Here is a 12,647-nt window from a genome sequence, read left to right as displayed (position 1 = left end):
GCATCTTGATCGATTGCTACTAATTGGATGCTAATCCATTTCTTTAACCGCTTGTCCTCACAAGGGTCGCGGGGGGGGGGGGGGGGGGGTACTGGAGCCTATCCCAGGTGGCTACGGGCAGTAGGCGGGGTACACCCTGAACGGGCACTCAGAGACAAACAACCATCCACACTCACAATCACACCTACGGACAATTTGGACTGTTCAATTAACCTGACATGCATGTCTTTGCAATGTAGGGAGGAAACCGGAGTACCCGGAGAAAACCCACGCAAAAAAAAACAAAAAAAACACGCAAGCACGGGAAGAACATGCAAACTCCACCCAGTTTCACGTCCTCTGCACTGAGAGGCGGACGTGCTAACCAGTTAGCCACTGTGCCGCCCTGAGATGCTAATCTAAAGTTAAATTCTAAATGCCACCAATCACTTTTAAGGCCGGAACAGACCCAATTTTATTCCACCCCCAAATCAACCCTGAAATTTATTAAGCGTTAGTCAAATGACATCTTGAAATTTCGGATTTTTCACAATTTCGCAGGTTCTCGCCACTCTCGCTCCAATCTCACAAGAATCGAATTGTTGTTAAAAATCCATACCTCATACTACTGTATACTTCGACCTCGAGTCATCGTAGAATCATTTTAGATTCTCTCAAGTCTCGATTATAAATTATCCCTGCATCAAAGAACCATAAGAATGATGGCCACCCATGGTGTCACCCTGGACGGATCGAATGTCCCAGCGGAGCAAACACTCGTAATTCAAATGAATCAACGCAGAAACCAGCCCCTACAAAACACCAGGTGAAGCCTGTTTATTAGTTATATGTTCAGGTTACTAATTAACAGCTTCAGGGGGTGTTACTGATGCTGCCAACTAGTCCTATTGAGAGCTTTGAATAATGGATGTACGCAGTTTATTTTCTTTTTTTTTTACCACATTGATGAAAATGTAATGAAAACGGTAAAGAACAATCTCTATTGATTTAGTCTGACAAGATGTTTGAGAAACAACTTTCCCAATGTTGCCGCTCAAAATCCACATTGGCTTTTGGGATTACGGTTCAACGCTCAAGATGTGCCAGCTGACAATGTCCACGGATTTGCGCATACATGATGTTCTTTGTCAGGGCTGCAAAACACACAATGGTGATTTTTGCATGTCGGCTGTGTTTGCACAGGGCAGCTTTGCACATGCTTGATAAATGCTGTAAGTATCCGATCATATCTAAATCTGGAGAAATCTATCGCTGGACTCAACGAGGATCAAAGTGGAGTGCTGTAAAAATGACAAAATTAAGAAAGTTCGATTACATTTTTATTATTAATACTTGGGATACTTGACTAATTGTGCCATTTTCAGCAGTAAAAAGTTAATATTGTGTCCTTAATAAATTTGATAACTACATTATTTTTTGTTTACAATGAATACCTTTGAAAAAATTTTTTCCATTTGCTGTCAACTGAAGATGACATCACCTGTGCTGAGGAAGTAGGCAACGACCAATCAGGGCTCACCTGTTTTCTGGGTTTGGTCAGCAAACTGAGCCATGATCGTTACCTACTTACTCAGCTCAGAAAAGGTATTAAATTAATTCTGGACAAAATAACTTTTTGTTGCTGAAAATGGCTCAATGAGTCAAGTATACCTTTAATCGCATGACTTTAATTAATTAATCACAATCATTTTTGTTGTACTATGGATGTTTTAATTGTTCAGCACCTTACCTTGACTGCCAGACGTTTTCAGAAAAGGGATGCCGTGGGTGCCAGCCGATTTAAGCATTTTTGACTGATCTTTCAAGGTCCACAGAAAATTATGTGTTTGGACTATGGAAACACACATACTACCAAATGAAAGATTGGATTCTCATCTTTCATCAGAAAAAAAAGTTTAGTAATAGTTTTTCTACCTTATTCCGTTTTTCAGTAATCAACAATAGAAAAGGGTTGGTTTCACCTCTGTTTTGAAAAAAAAAAACGTCTTTTAACGTCTTTGGCACTCCTCCATAGGATTTTACTAAGCGTTATTTAACGTTTTTGGCAGTCAAAGAGTTAATGTATGAAAGGGGCTATAAAAATGAAGTTTGATTTGATTTGATTTAAACCGCACCACGTATATCCTGGATTAAAACCCGAAATGGGTTTTGGTCACGAGCGGATGACTGGCAGCATGACTGACATGGACAGTGCAGTTTTGAAACGGCGACACGGTCGGGTATTTGTTGCCGCAGACGTTCCTGAACGACTGTCTCTGAACCGCCATAATGTCCCAAAGCAAAACAGCATCAAGTGACTGCCTCAGCGGGAGAACTGAGAGCTACTGCAAAGTCTTAAACATCAAGGCTTCAGATCCTTTTCTCCCACTTGAAGTGAATTTCAAATGAGAGAGTTGGTTTGTCGAAGTTGCAAGACAAATAGTGAGACTATTCATATGAGACTCGTGTGTGTGTGCGCGCCGAACAAACAGTGGACTCTATTTTTCATGTTATGCTTTGAGAAGTGGCAGTTTTTAAAGAGGAAACGGCAAGGGTATGTCTAGCCATAATCTCCCATCACACACGCATATTTAAATCTGATTTCGGGCCATGCGCGGGTCAGTTGCACTTTAAAAGCACACATACTCCGAGTCTATCAATCTCAATCTATAGCACAGAGTCTCACATGATGCGACTGATGCCCCGTCACTGTCATGAGGCCTATAAGCACAACTGGTATCCTTCACATTGGCTGTGACTTTGCTCATGATTGATTGCATATCTTTTCCTTGACAGCCAATATTCTGTAGGCAGAGGCAGCAGGCCAGTCCCTCCGGTCCCCCTCCCCTTCCCCCTCCCCTTCCCCCTCCCCCACCCCGCTCCCGTTGTTATGGATGCGCACAATTTCAAGCTTTCATATTTTCACCTTCTCAAAGTCGAGACGAATTGTTGCTAAATCACCCCCGTGTGGAATATCTCGGGGCCGCTATATTGTTGTAATTTACAAACATGAATTCCGTTGTGACCCCTGCAATATACGTCTCCGCATACATTACGTATCCTTTTACGCTAAACTGGAAGCTGGTGATTTGCACAAAGGAATTTACGATTTACAAGGTTATAAAAAAAAAAAAAAAAAAAGGTCATTTGTTCGCGGCGATTAGACGAGTGTGAGTTTGTTTATCAGGATAAGCAGCCCGCGAGACGGAGACAACAGCTGGCAGGGAAGAAGCATATGTCATTTGTGTCCATTCAGTGGATACCTTGCGTTGCGCGCGTGTATGTGAGAGAGCAAGTTCTTTCCACTTAAAGTTCTCTAGTAAAGTTTTGTAATCAAAGCAGTCACTGTTTAACCACCCGAACTTCATCAACAAATAATCCGGATCCAATTAGTTTTCTCAAATGGTGGCGCTGAAGTTGGGAGTTATTTGGTACACAATTTGCATGAAAAGTACACTTTAATTATTATTAAACAGACGTGCTTAATTAAATCCAAGCTGCACATTTTAGTGTCCTATAAAAATAATGTCTGCCCACCTCTGATTTATATATCGGTCGTTTTATATAGGAAATAATGGGAATAGCAACACATTGTTTCAGGGTCAAACTGCCACCATCGTAAAATTTTTATTAATATTACAGACATCGGCGGCACGGTGGTTGCACTGGTTAGCACGCCCGCCTCCCCACTGCAGAGGATGTGAGATTGAGTCCGGGCTTCGGCCTTCCTGGGTGGAGTTTGCATGTTCTACCCGTGCCTGCGTGGCTTTTCTCCGGGTGCTCCGGTTTTCCTCCCACATTCCAAAGACATGCATGGCAGGCTAATTGAACACTCCAAATTGTCCACAGGTGTGATTGACAGTTCAGGGTGTACCCCGCCTACTGCCCGAAGCCAGCTGGGATAGGCTCCAGCCCCCCCCCCCCCCCCGCGACCCTTGTGAGGACAAGCGATTAAGAAAATGGATGGATGGATTCCAGACATCATGCTACATTTGAACCCTCAAAATGGTCATAGAAGTGTAAAATGAAAGTGACGACACTAGACCGCTGCTCGATTTTGACACGTCTTTCAAAATAAGTCTGATGTCAGATGTGCATTTTCAAGCACATTTAAAAAAAAAATACTTTTGATTGGCTAGCTGCGACATACTGATCTAGGATCAGGCTAAAGATGGTCACATTTCCTCCAGATTCATAATTACTGGATCCGCCATAACGATTTTCTGTAAATGTGTAAACCACATACTGTATTTGCCAAATGCATAAGATTTGCCAGAGATGCCTTTTCTTTCTTTTTTTTTTAATACCAATTATGTTTTTCAGGGACTTGGTGAGCTGAAGTCTATACAAGAGGACTTCAGACAAAGGCAAAACTACATGCTGGCCATTGGGAATTTTGTGATGACACCTGGTACGGTAATGATGCTAAGTTATATGTATGGAAGTGGGCGTGGCAAGTGATACTTAGAAAAAGTTCAATGTCTTTCCCATTGAAAATGAATGGGTAAAAGTTTATATTTAACTCTTTGACTGCCAGACGTTTTCAGAAAAAGGATGCCGTGGGTGCCAGCCGATTTAAGCATTTTGACTGATCTTTCAAGGGCCACAGAAAATTATGTGTTTGGACCATGGAAACACACATACTACCAAATGAAAGATTGGACTCTCATCTTTCATTAGAAAAAAAAGTTTGTTTCTACCTTATTCCGTTTTTCAGTAATCAACAATAGAAAATGGTTAGTTTCACCTCTGTTTTGAAAAAAAAACGTCTTTTAACGTCTTTGGCACTCCTCCATAGGATTTTACTAAACGTTATTTAACGTTTTTGGCAGTCAAAGAGTTAACGTTAAATTGTGCGAATACTGTAAGTATTGTGGGAATTCTGAAAGCATTCTACCCACATAAATGTATTGAATAAAAATATATGGAAACATCCTACCCATCATTAAAATAAATCCTGGACGGGTGATCAATACCTGCCAACAGGAAGCTGCAAATTAAATTGCACAGGCACAATATTGAATAGTTAAACAACTTATTATAACCTTTAAAAACTTACAGACCCTGGCAAACGTCTTCACTCAGACATCACTATCGATCACCAGCTGAACAAGCCGAGAAAAGGAATATATATTTAAATGATCCCTTTTTATCCATTAAAAAATATATATTTTCTTTGATGGGTGTATTTGAAGACTTCCTCCTGAAATGACCTCCCATCAACACGTCGTCTGCAGCAGGGGGCAGAAGCAACCCTCGTAGCGCAAACTCTACCTCTTCCCCCTCCCATCCAGAAATTTCAGACAAAAGTAGTGCAAAGCATTGGTATGCCACACTGCTCGCTTCTTTCTCACTTTCTATCCGCTCCCCCTTTTGCATTTCTATTTTCTTTGCACTTTCCGACTCATCCTTACATCAACTCCCCCCCCCCCCGGGGGTAGCGGCACTCTGCTGAAGGGACAAGTCTTGTTGCTGTGCAATCCCCGCAGCAGTTAATTGTAGCATGAAGCGATATCATGCGCGGAGCCACCGAAGGGACAGCGATCACGCTAACAAGCAAGTGGATGCTGGGGGGTAAGATGTGGGACGCGGCAGCTGGCGGTCCTTCCGTGAAACAAACGTCACGGGTATTTTTCTTTGAAAAGATAAAAAGACAAACTTGAGCAGTCTCGTATAGTTTTATACAGTGACACATTTCTTGGGTAAAGCATTTCTTCTTGAAGCAAATATTTGACATCTACCACACTTAACTTCCTGGCACGATTTCCAGACACAAAGACGTTTCTCGCACGTGTTTTCGATGCGTGCTTGAAAAAAAGGCTGATTTGTGTTTCTTCTATTTCTGGCCTGATGCCACTCGCCTGCCTGCCATCCTCTTAATCCTGCTCCTGCTGCCGTGCCGAGGCAGGTGGTGACCTCGGGGGTACAGAGGCTGGCTTCACCGAGCTGTTAAAGGGAACTTTGGCATGTCCTTTTGTTGGCCGTGCGGACTGCTTCTTTTGCATCGCGGAGTCAAACTTGACTCCCTTTCTATGCCAGCGCCCAGCTTTTAGTGATCGGACAAATTGAGCCAGAGACATGCAGGAAGTCATTTATGAAGCACATATCCAAGTGTGATTACGTTATATGCAAATGACCTCACTGATGACGCGTGAAGTCTTGCGGTTTCGAGAAGTGTTTGAGAAGTGGAAGTGTTGATACGATAATGAACAGGTGACAAAAACACAACATTTTGCAATATCACATTATATGCTTGTATGCAGTGAAATATGTTACTACAATAATCGAAAACCTTCTTTCATCCCACTTCCAGTTTGCTTTCGGGGTTATGACATCATTTTAGTTTTTATGTTTGTTTTTTTAGCAGGAAGCAAAGTGGTTCGATTTAGAAAAGCAATTCACACATCCTCACTTAGGCAAAATTGTATTATTTATGAAAAATGTATTTTTTAAAAATCTAAGTTAATCATCAAAAGTAATTAAATAAATGAAAATATGTTAAATATTAAACTCTATGTATCAATTATAAATTTAAATTTAATTTAAATTTTACAAACATTGTCATTGTTGTTTTAGTCAGGCACTTTTTTAGACGGCTACGGCACGTTGAGGGGTCCTAAAGTGCTGTGACTGTTAGCCACTGATCTGAATGTACAGACGCTCCCCACCTTACGAACGAGTTACGTTCCGGACGATCGTTCGTACGGTGAATTTGTTCGTAAGTTGCTTCAGTGCTATATTTTGTATTATAATTTATGTTTAAAGCCTATATAAATATATTGAAGGTTTATATAAGTATGTTTAAGGCTTGTACAAGTAACCTGCATTGGTTTGTACTGAAAAAAAATTAATAAAATGGAGAGAATACGTACAGTACTGTACTGTACTACGTATGTTAGAGAGAGAGAGCGAGACACACACACAGTATGTACATGTACGTAATAAGATAAATAAAATGAAGTTTAACTTACTTTTGGAAGATGTACTCGATGCTTAAGGAGATGATGGAGGAGGAGGAAGAGGAGGATTTGATATCATGAGAGATTCTTCGTCGTCGCTGGAATCGGCTTCAAAAGTTATTTCCTGCTTCATGGGGACCGGCGTTTTCTTCCTCCTCCTCCTCGCCACGTTGCTGAGCCTCCAATGAGCTCTCACAGCGCCAATCGTCGGTATTAGCGGCGGAAAGAAGCACTACGCGCAATACAAAATCGAACTTACAGCATTTCTTTCCAAACATTTTTCGACATACTGTACGCGCAGAAATGTTCGTATGTACCGTTGTTCGCAACTCGAATGTTCGTAAGTAGGGGAGCGTCTGTATAACTTGATAGCCGCATACACGCCTGTGCAAGCCGTTGAAGCGACAGGGCGGCCATCTTGCTCCTCACATCTCGCGAGCAGACTGCTGTTTGAACTATACGGTACAGATTAGACACATACAGCTCGTAGGCAGTTAGGGGCGCAGATGGGGGGGGGGGGGGGGACTATGGCGGGATGGTCACTATTCTTTAACAAGTAAAAAACATAAAAATAACAAGTGGACGGTATGCGCTGCTTGGAAGACCCTCTTTTTCTTTTATGGCTCAGCTCCTTCGACCCCAATATTAGATTTGTCAGAGACATCTTTTGTTGAATTCCAGTTATAATTCTTGAATAAAAAAATATTCAAGTTTCCTCCTGTAAACATCACTAAGCATATCATTTATACATGTATTTGAGGGAAGTTTTAAAATGTCTGAAGTCCTCTTGTTTATGTTTAACAAATTTAATACATCATAAATCATGCTGTTTCTACTAAGTACCGTCTCAAATGTTCTCCAATTTCAATACTGTAAATGCATAGGATCGTATGCTGAGAGGTTTCTTGGGAGGAGCAATATGGCGGCCTCGCGACTTCAAAAGTCTTAGCCTATTGGCTATCCAGTCATATATTCAGATCAGTGCTGTTAGCTCATTGCTTGGTAGAAAATGTTTCCCTTAAAAAACAAGTGATGAATAAGTTACTATTCAAATTAAGGTTTAAGTGATGATGTTATTATCATAGCACTTGCAGCGGAAAGATTAATTAAACATCATTATGCTAGCGATGCAAAACACAGCATTTGGTGATTTTTGTATGCTGCCCTCTACTGGTTTGGAGTGTGACATTATGAATATTCTTCTTTATGCACACTTGATTTTTGTCGTTTTGCATCCATTTGAAAAGGAGACCATTAAAAAGTGCACTTGCCATTCATTTTTTATTATCATATACCCATTTCAGTTCTTTGTAGAAGTTTATTTTTGTGTAACTTTTCACACACCAAAAAACAGCCATAACAGATTTAGGCAAAAATTATTGGTAAGCTGCAGCATGGAGGATCCATCTGTGCTACTTTGATAGCAAATGTTCTGGCTTCATGCGTCTCGCTTTTTTTTTGTTTTGTTTGGGGTTCTTTGAAACGCAAGCATTCAGCATGGATTCACAGCGCGTTCTTAAACTCAGACTTGACTCACCTAAAAAAAATAAAATAAATTCAGACACCCCAGTTTTCTTTCCTAAAGGTGTGAAAGGCCTTAACGGATAGTGTTTGACTTAGACCTTCCTTTTTTTTCCTTTTTTTTTTTACAGGAGAGCTCAGTATTGTTCATTCGATTTGACATCATCATTGCTCTCCTTTTTTTTTTTTTTTTTTAAAAAACAACAAATCAATTAAAAAAAATGTAATAAATGTTTTTTTTTTTTTTAAATACATATACATATATATATATATACATATACACACATATATATATATATATATATATATATATATACTTTTTTTTGTGTATGTGGGTGAGTATGTGTATGTGCGTATGTGTGTGTGTGCGTGCGTGCGTGCGAGCGTGTGTGTAATCATCAGTTCACCTAAAGCCCATTAAAAAAAATCCCATACTAATAATATAATATAATAATAAATTGCCAAATGCAGAAACATCAATGTAAGTTATCACGATGTAGTGGCTCTCGCTAACAGACAGAATTAAGTAACCGGAATTAGGTTAAAAAATTCTATATACGTAGACCATGTTTCTATAAATTTTGATATTTGACTTAGACCTTCCACTGTAATAGAATTGCAGGATTACTTACATGATGACTTTTAGAAAGTGAAGCAATATACCAGGACGATAACAGTCAACGCAGGTCAATAACCTCGCGACACGCGCGCTATTATTCATCCATGGCCGCACACGAATCCATGCGGTATCCCTTACAAGACATGCTGACAGCTCTATGAACGTGCCGATCAAAGCATTGTGCACATGACAGGCTAAAGCGACCCAGTAGAAGCGCATTGATCCTCGCGCTTGAAGACTCGGGCCGAGTGATAACATTTCACAGCTAGACGAGCTGCTGCCACAACACAGTGCATGGCTGAGTGGACAGTAAGGCGCTGACTATGATCAATGACAGGGAAAACAGCAGATCATAGTGTGAGTGATCAGAGTGTCTTCAGGCAAGTGGACGGGGGGGTTGGCAAAAAAAAAAAAAAAATGGGGCGGGGGGTTCAACAAGCCCCTTCAAAAAATGTTAGCTTCTAGCAATGCCACTGTTGTGTAGCAGATGATCACAGGCTCGGCTGCATTGCAAGGTGCATTAAGTGAAGGGGAATCTCAGCATCGGTCCATTTGTTTACCGCCCGCATCACGGAACACTCTCCGGATTCAAGAGATTGAAAATGGGAAGGAAGGAATCTGGAGGGCAAGGCCTGAGTAAATCACCATGCTGTTATTTTTTTTATTTGATCAAACTTGACTTTTTACTAACGCCACAGGGAGGAGGTTACATCAGGATGCTTGTGCTCTTTGGGAGAAATGTGCAGTGAACTTTTTTGACATCGCTCAACAAGATGTTTAGCTCTTTGAAGGCAACGTTGATGTAGTGATTTGAAGACGCTCCGGCTTGTCATGTACAACCGTAATTGAGCTGAGTACAAAATTGTTGTTAGTGTCCTTAAGAAGAATGAGAAAAATTTTCACATATCATACTGATATATATATATATATATATATATATATATATATATATATATATATATATATATATATATATATATATATATATATATATATATATTAGAGGTGTCAGTCGTAGTAAATCGCATGACTTCAATAACTAACTCATGATTAATCACAAATTAATTGCACATTTTATAACTCAATTAATATCTAAATGTTTTATAATAAAATATATTTTTTCACATTTTTCACACATACATAAGAAATGTTAATCTAATAGAAATATGGTTGCGTTTTTTAGTCATTGATACGGTAATTTCATAACGATTCATAATAAAAAAAAATAAAAATAGGTACAGTACTGTAAAAAACCGAGTGTGACAGCATGTTAAAAAGCATGTTATTGAACAAGTTGCCATCAGCATTTGCAAAAAGAAAAGATATATCTACCTACATATTTCCATCCGAATAAAGGTACACGAAAGGCAAATGTTATTTCCCCCCCAAACAACACATTCAATCTCACATTCATACCATACACTCTAAACCTAAGAGAAAAGCACAATAATTAAAACGTAATAATTGAAAATAAACAGGTGAAAAAGCAGGGATAAACAAATGATCATCCATCCATTTTCTTAACCGCTTATTTATTTCAAATGGGACTAAAGAGAAAACAACATCCTGGGCTCGGCTGTTGGCTTGGGCGGGTTATTTTAAACTGAAAAGTTTAACCTTTCCTTGGCTCAGTGTCGGCTCCACTCCGGTATGTTTGAATGAGATCAGTGAAAATGGCTTTGTAAACGTATGATGAAGATAAAGTGCTATATACAGTAAGTGCCCTCTATTTACCATTTAATATTTTGATGAAAGTGATTTTTTTTTTTTGTTGGACTATGAAGCAAATAATACATTTAACATCAGAAAATTATACAAATGTCCATCAAATGTCAGATACTTGTTTACACAGTTAGCATTCTACAAGCTGAATGTATATTCTGCCAAAGTTATTTACTGCTGAGATACTTTTAATCAAATATAGCTTTTTAGGTACTTTATAAAGACTAGACAAAGGTACATAGTCAGGCAGGTCATCGCAGTTGTCACACTAACCTTGGATGATGAATACCCGTCTCGTCTCGAGCTGAAGGTGGCATTTGCAGCAATGTGTCTGGTTCGGAGGCTGAATGATCAATAATAGCAACTAGTCAACACAGAAAGAGTTTATTTCTCCATATCATGTCTATGAAAAAGGTTCATCATCATCATCATCAGTTATGACATTACGAGGTTCATCTGAATTCAAAGGTTAGCTTATACTTATTTTATTTTTTTTGCCCTTTCAATATCATGATGACCAGGTTAGCGTCTGCTAACATATTTAAAGACACTTATAGCAACAGGTGACTCGCAACAAATCTGGCTAGTCTTGTGAAGTTAAGAATGGCAGCTTTCCTTTCTTTTCTTTGGTCCTTCCTCGGGTCTCCTGACGGCCTCACGACTCTGGCTGGAAGTGTTCGGTTTAGGTGAACGGTATGGGATTTTTTAATAGGTTTTAGGTGAACTAATCAATACACGCACGCACGCACACACACATTCTCACCCACATACAAAAAAAATAATAATCATTAAAAAAAAAAAAGAGAGCAATGATGATGACATGTCAAATTGGTAAAATTACCGAATTAACAATACTGAGCTCTCCAGAAAGAAAGAAAAAAAAAGAATGGAAGCTAACATTTACTACATTGTTTAGTTTCAGGTTTAATGTTATTGTGCAAACATTTGTTTGTTCCTGAGAAAGAACTAAATATACTGAAACCACCTCTTTTGTTGAGTTTGTTCCATCATCCCCCAGGAGGGATTTGATCAAATATGTAATGCTAACTCTTGATAGCCTAGCGACCTAGCTAAGCTTTTGATCTTGACTGTTGCCTTTACGTCCATCTGAACATTCACTCCAAATTACATTGCACTAATATGTAATATAATGCCTTGAAAAACGTCCTATATTTTGATGGCTAAACATAATTTTAGAGGCTTGTCACATCAACGGCTATAGCGATCGTCTTCGTGATTCTCGTGACACACATAATGTGATTTCAGATTTTATAGCTTTTTTTTTTTTTGAAATCACCTAATAAAGATTAATGCTTTTTTTCCCCGGTACTATTTTTCATCGCATCCCTGTCGGCTGCGATGGAAGGTGCTTTGTCAGCGGATTAGACAGCTGGCAGAGGTCAGCGCGAATCACAGTATGAGGGTAACAATAATACATAACGCACGTCCCTGTTGACATCTTTTCTCCTGAGTTCCCTTGCAGCAATTGGATTAAAGCTGTATATTATTTTTTTTTTAGAAGGATCACACGGAGGAAGTCAATACCTTGTCTCCAAACAAGATTCCTTCATCAACCACCTCTGTCACTTGGAAACTTGTGCCATGAGGGCTGAGTAAAGTGAGTTGCAGTGTCCATAAAGCTGTCTTCATGGCCCGTGCCATTTTTGAAGACAATTAAGGCAAGACTCCGGGGCATGTACTTTATTGAGACCTGTGCAAGGGAGCTAAAAAAAAAGGGGGAAAAAAGGGCAGGTTTTGTGTGTTTGTGTCATTATTGTTATATATTTAAAAAATAATAATAATAATCACTTCCTCAATGTTCATATAAGATGCTGAGCTGTGAAGGC

General features: G+C 39.4%; 1 long non-coding RNA gene across 3 annotated transcripts in view; it reads left to right on the top strand.

The window, feature by feature from the left end:
* The window catches only part of LOC144048929 (uncharacterized), a 155,657-nt gene that overhangs the window by 71,955 nt on the left and 71,055 nt on the right, over positions 1 to 12,647 (top strand). For 2 of the 3 annotated variants that reach the window (XR_013293450.1, XR_013293451.1), the window contains exon 5: positions 4,303 to 4,395. This is a non-coding gene — a long non-coding RNA (uncharacterized LOC144048929). The remainder of the gene's footprint in view (positions 1 to 4,302; positions 4,396 to 12,647) is intronic. The other variant, XR_013293452.1, reaches the window with a different exon arrangement.

The sequence above is a fragment of the Vanacampus margaritifer genome, chromosome 3, assembly GCF_051991255.1.
Source record: "Vanacampus margaritifer isolate UIUO_Vmar chromosome 3, RoL_Vmar_1.0, whole genome shotgun sequence".
NCBI classification, from domain to species: domain Eukaryota; kingdom Metazoa; phylum Chordata; class Actinopteri; order Syngnathiformes; family Syngnathidae; genus Vanacampus; species Vanacampus margaritifer.
The sequence above is the reverse complement of the archived record's forward strand: the minus strand, read 5'-3'. Positions and strand labels throughout refer to the sequence as shown.